Source organism: Lolium rigidum, chromosome 7, assembly GCF_022539505.1.
Source record: "Lolium rigidum isolate FL_2022 chromosome 7, APGP_CSIRO_Lrig_0.1, whole genome shotgun sequence".
NCBI classification, from domain to species: Eukaryota; Viridiplantae; Streptophyta; class Magnoliopsida; order Poales; family Poaceae; genus Lolium; species Lolium rigidum.
In genome coordinates this window covers 317,683,590-317,690,337 of record NC_061514.1, presented here as the reverse complement: position 1 = coordinate 317,690,337, position 6,748 = coordinate 317,683,590, and positions in this window count along the sequence as shown.

The window sequence follows — 6,748 nt, the reverse complement described above, 5'->3', positions numbered from 1 at the left end:
AAATAAAGTACTGTAGTAAAAACATGGGTTGTCTCCCATAAGCGTTTTTCTTTAACGCCTTTCAGCTAGGCGCAGAAAGTGTGTATCAAGTATTATCGAAGGATGGTGCATCTACAGCGGGGTGTGGAGTTTTCTCAACCATGCATAGTATATTGGATACATAAGTTTTAGCGTCTCCCTTTTCATTAGTCTTGGGCTTGCTACTCTCATCAAACAAATTTTCAGGAACAAGCCAAGCATAGTTATTTTCTAGTGCATCATTCATCGGTAGGAGCTTGCATGGTATTGGTGCTTTGATCTCCCCACCATCATTAATATTATTAGTGTACCTTATTCTCTCCATGTCCATTTTTTCAAGGAGACTAACAAAATTGGTATAAGAACCAAGCATATTATATTTAGCAAAGACCTTTCTAGCCTCTCTTGCTATACCACCAAATTCTCTAAGAAGGGTTTCTAAAACAAAATCTTTCTTTTCCCCTTCTTCCATATCACCGAGTGTAAGAAACATGTGTTGGATTATAGGATTGAGATTAACAAATTTAGTTTCCAACATGCGAACTAAAGCAAGCAGCAGCAATTTCATAAGTAGGAGCAAGTTCTACCAAGTGTCTATCTTCAAAATCTTCAACTGCGTACTAACATGATTGAAAAATTCTTCTATATTATTTCTCCCAATTATAGACCCGCGCCCTACCGGCATGTTTTTACGGTAAAATTAAAAGGAAACATAATGAAATAAGTAAAGTAAATGCAAGTAACTAATTTTTGTGTGTTTTTGATATAGCAAACAAGATAGCAAATAAAGTAAAACTAGCAACTAATTTTTTTGTATTTTGTTTTAGTGCAGCAAACAAAGTAGTAAATAAAACTAAGCAAGACAAAAACAAAGTAAAGAGATTGGGATGTGGAGACTCCCCTTGCAGCGTGTCTTGATCTCCCCGGCAACGGTGCCAGAAATTTAGCTTGACACGCGTACAGCACGCGACCGTTGGGAACCCCAAGTGGAAGGTGTGATGCATAGAGCAGTAAGTTTCCCTCAGTTAGAAACCAAGGTTTATCGAACCAGTAGGAGTCAAGAAGCACGTCGAAGGTTGATGGCGGCGAGATGTAGTGCGGCGCAACACCAGGGATTCCGGCGCCAACGTGGAACCCGCACAACACAAACCAAGTACTTTGCCCCAACGAAACAAGGTGAGGTTGTCAATCTCACCAGCTTGCCGTAACAAAGGATTAGATGTATAGTGTGGATGATGATTGTTTGCGAGAAAACAAGTAGAACAAGTATTGCAGTAGATTGTATTTCGAGAAAGAGAATTGGACCGGGGTCCACAGCTCACTAGAGGTATCTCTCCCATAAGATAAACAAGCATGTTGGGTGAACAAATTACAGCTTGGGCAATTGACAAATAAAGAGGGCATGACCATGCACATACATATTATGATGAGTATAGTGAGATTTAATTGGGCATTACGACAAAGTACATAGACCGCTATCCAAGCATGCATCTATGCCTAAAAAGTCCACCTTCAGAGTTATCATCCGAACCCCTCCAGTATTAAGTTGCTAATAACAGACAATTGCATTAAATATTGCGCGTAATGTAATCAATAACTACATCCTCGGACATAGCATCAATGTTTTATCCCTAGTGGCAACAGCACATCCATAATCTTAGAGGTTTCTCTCACTCCCCGGATTCACTGGAGACATGAACCCACTATCGAGCATAAATACTCCTCTTGGAGTTACTAGCATCAACTTGGCCGAGCATCTACTAATAACGGAGAGCATGCAAGATCATAAACAACACATAGATATAAATTGATAATCAACATAACATGGTATTCTCTATTCATCGGATCCCAACAAACACAACATATAGAATTACGGATAGATGATCTTGATCATGTTCGGCAGCTCACAAGACCCGACAATTAAGCACAATGAGGAGAAGACAACCATCTAGCTACTGCTATGGACCCATAGTCCAGGGGTAGACTACTCACACATCACTCCGAGAGCGACCATGGCGGCGTAGAGTCCTCCGGGAGATGATTCCCTCTCCGGTAGGGTGCCGGAGGCGATCTCCCGAATCCCCGAGATGGGATTGGCGGCGGCGGCGTCTCCGCAAGGTTTTCCGTATCGTGGCTCTCGGCATCGGGGGTTTCGCGACGAAGGCTATTTGTAGGCAGAAGGGTAGGTCAGGGGGCGTCGCGAGGGGCCCAGGAGATAGGTCGGCGCGGCCAAGGGTGGGGCCGCGCCGGCCACCCTCCTGGCTGCCTCGTGGCCCCACTTCGTTGACTCTTCGGTCTTCTGGAAGCTTCGTGGCAAAATAGGACCCTGGGCGTTGATTTCGTCCAATTCCGAGAATATTTCCTTACTAGGATTTCTGAAACCAAAAACAGCAGAAAACGACAGAATCGGCACTTCGGCATCTTGTTAATAGGTTAGTTCCAGAAAATGCACAAATATGACATAAAGTGTGCATAAAACATGTAGATATCATCAATAATGTGGCATGGAACATAAGAAATTATCGATACGTCGGAGACGTATCAGTCTCAACAAACATTGTCCAAAGGATCACTTTCCCCTCCCAAGGATCGATCAAATTATCGACTCCACGGCAGGATGTGAACATCTTTCCTTCCTGGATGCATAGTCTGGTTACAACCAGATCAGATTGAAAGAAGATGACAAGGTTAAAACAGCGTTCATTACACCTTACGGCGTGTTCTGTTATAGAACAATGCCATTTGGTTTGAAAAATGCGGGAGCAACATATCAGCGGATGATGCAGAAGAGCTTAGCAACACAGATTGGGAAAAACGTACAAGTATACATTGACGATGTCGTTATAACATCAAAAAAGGGGCAACGTTAATCGAGGACCTGAAGGAAACTTTCGACAACCTCGACAAATTTTGTCTCAAGCTGAATCCGACGAAGTGTTCTTCTGGCGTCCCTGCAAGAGAACTTCTCGGGTTTTTAGTTTCAGCAAGAGGGATCGAAGCAAATCCCGAAAAAATCCAAGCCATCGTAACGATGAGGAAGCCAACGAAGTTGAAAGAAATACATCAGCTAACTGGGCGAGTCGCAGTTTAAGCAGATTCGTCGCCAGGTTGGGAGAAAAGGCGTTACCGTTTTACGCCTTAATCAAACAAGGAGAGAAGTTCCAATGGAATGAAGAGGCAGATAGAGCCTTCGAGGATCTTAAACGCACAATCTCGACACCACCAATCTTGGTGGCACCAAAAGAGAAGGAACCCCTCCTGTTATATATTGCGGCTACACCTCAAGTGGTCAGCACGGCACTTGTTGTCGAAAGAGAAGAAGAAGGAAAACTTCATGGAGTGCAGAGGCCGGTATACTTCATCAGTGAAGTTTTATCGCCTTCAAAACAGCGGTACCCGCAGTACCAGAAACTAGCATGTGGAGTGTTTACAACCGCAAGAAAGTTGCGGCACTATTTTTCGGCGCATCCGATAATAGTGGCCAACGAGGCGCCTTTATCCAATATACTAAACAATCCAGAAGCTACAGGTCGTGTCTCCCTTTGGGGAATAGAACTTTCTCCTCGGGACATCACGTATGAAAAAAGAAAAGCAATAAAGTCGCAAATTCTGCCAGATTTCATCGCAGAGTGGATGGAGCTGCAAAATACAGGACCTCCGGATTTATCGAGAACCTGGACTATGAACTTTGACGGGTCCAAAAGGTTAGAGGGAGCTGGAGCAGGCGTGATACTCATATCACCTGAAGGCGACAAATTAAAGTATGTTTTACGGATGACGTTCCCAAATGCGTCAAACAATGAGGCAGAATACGAAGCTCTTATACACGGGATGAAGATGGTAAAAGCTTGTGGCGCAACTCGACTAAAAATCTTTGGCGACTCACAATTGGTGGCCCAACAAGTCATGAACCAATGTGATGCAGTCAATGATAGCATGGTGGCATACAAAGAAGTGTACAACGAGCTCGAGAAATTATTTGATGGATGCGAGGTAAATCATATAAGCAGGCTGAGCAACGCTGAAGCCGATGTTCTTGCAAATATCGGGTCGCAGTGCCTCGAAATTCCACCAGAAGTGTTCTGGGAGGAAATAACAGAGAGATCAACAAAGCCGAAGAAATTGAAAAAGAAGGAGAAGGAGGAAAAATCCGCGGGGGCTGCAAAAGAAACAGAAGAAGAAGAAGAGGAACAGGATCTAGTATTGATGGTGCAAGTACCATGGATGCAAGCGTACATATCATACATCCTAAGAAAAACAATACCCGACGATCCAGTTGAAGCAAGGCGAGTTATTCGACGGTCCAAAGCTTTTACAGTGGTCAAAGGGGAGCTGTATAAACGCAGTATTTCGGGTGTGTTACAGCGATGCGTCACACCCGAAGAAGGAAGGATAATTTTGAAGGACGTACACGAGGGAATATGTGGTCATCACGCGAGCAGTCGAGCTATTGCCGCCAAGGTTTTTCGAGCTGGATTTACTGGTTGACAGCAATCGAGGATGCAAAGGAGATAGTACGAACTTGTGACGCGTGCCAGAGATTTGCCGCGAAACCTCATTCTCCGGCAGCAGAGTTGACGCCAATACCATTGTCCTGGCCCTTTGCTCAATGGGGCCTCGATATGGTGGGGAAGTTACATAAAGCCTCGCCAGGAGGATACGAGTATATGCTCGTCGCTGTCGACAAATTTACCAAGTGGATAGAAGCCAAGCCGATAAATTCACCAGACGCAGCATCTGCAATAAAGTTCGTGAAAAGCATTGTCTTTCGATTTGGAGTACCACACAGCATTGTCACGGACAACGGTAGTAACTTTACATCCAAGGAATTCAAGGCATACTGTGCAGAGGTAGGCATCAAATTGCACTTCGCGTCAGTTGCGCATCCGCAAACCAACAGCCAAGTCGAGAAAGCCAATGGTATCATCTGCAATGGTATCAAGAAGCGCTTGTTGGGGCCATTGGAAAAAGCTCGACATACCTGGCCGGAGGAGCTGCCAAGTGTGCTCTGGAGTATTCGAACAACACCAAATACGGCGACACAAGAAACTCCATTTTTTCTGGTCCATGGAGCCGAGGCAGTATTGCCAATAGAGATAGAGCATGATTCTCCAAGAGTCACGGAGTATGACGAAGAGGCTTCTAGAAAGGCATTGGAAGACGACGTCGATGCATTGGACGAAGCCAGAGATGAGGTATTATCGCAGGTCACTAAATACCAGCAAGACCTGAAAAACTACCATAGTCGACGTTTGCGACCAAGATCCTTTCAGGTTGGAGACTTAGTGCTGCGACTCAATCAAAATAGTACTGAAAAACTCAAGTCACCATGGCTTGGTCCTTACGTCGCCACAGAAGTAATCGAAGGAGGAGCGTACAGGATCAAGAATAAGAAGTCAGGGGCTCCCGAGAAAAACCCCTGGAACGTGGCACAGCTAAGGCGTTTTTACGCTTAGTGTCGAAATATAGTCCTCCTTGTAAAAATACACTGTACTGAAACACCCGCGAGTTTTCAGACGCACTCTTTTCCTTTTTCGGGGCACCGAGTGGGGTCGGAAAAGGTTTTTGATGAGGCGGGCTCGCGGTGCTGCAATATAATAAAGATAGTCGAGATATATATCTTTTTCTTCGACGGGCTCGGGGGCTTGTGCTCAAGACTTACAATATATATTTCCGAAAATATTTCGCCTAGGTGCGAAAACACCTCGCAAAATAAACAAAGATACAAAATAGCGATCAACAACAAGGCACGGGGGCTCGTACCCGCAAATATAGCATATTCAATATAATTTAGTTGCCTTGGTTTAAAACCTCGCACATACAATAAAGAAATTCACTACCGAGACACTCGGGGGCTTGATGAGGAAAAATAAAAACATCTATTGACTTTACAATATAGAACATGTTTACAACATACAAGAGGCAATTCCTGAGAAAACTCAACGAGTTCAAAGAAAAAGAAAAGTCAATTGCGGCCTAGTATATTATCTATGGTCATCCGATTTACAGTACGAGTATCGTGTTCAGCATAGCTGCCCTTCACGAAGAACTCAGCGTCCATCCGAAGAAGTTCATCCATCATATCTTCTGCTACAGGGGTCACATGATCATCAATTTTGCCAACATCCCTTTTCCTTTTCGCCATCTTGGCCAAGCACTTGGTAACAATTTGGCTCATGTCAAACTTGGGATAGCAGATTTTGATCATCATCATAGCAAACCTGGCGCTAGCGAAAGTTGGGCCCGAACAAATCCATGGATTTGAGGAGCATCTCGAAATTTCTCCATCAAACCAAGAAGAGTGTCGGGTGCCTCGTTCCGAGGAAACATCGTCTTGTAAACCAGGGACAATGTTCTAGTGCAGAAATCTAGGAACTCGCGAACCTGACAGGCGTGGTCTTGAAACCTAACAATCTGTCAGGTCCGCTCTGGAGTGGCCCAGAATAGAGAACCATGGTCAAGAGAAAGGTTAACGAGAAGATTTGTCCTTGCGTTTACCCTTTCTTCTTCGGCAGCAGCATCGAGAAAGGAACCTATTTGGCGATGGCACAGGAATTTCAAAAAAAGGATACAGCAAGAAGACAGAAGGAGTTTTGATTTGAAAAAGCATACCTGACATATCTACACTGGCTTCATTCATCAATTCGAGCATAAAATTCTCTCGGGTGGTTGCCTTTTCAGCTTCAGAAACGGCGGCTTCCTTGGCAGCCATGGCTTCTTGAACTTGTTG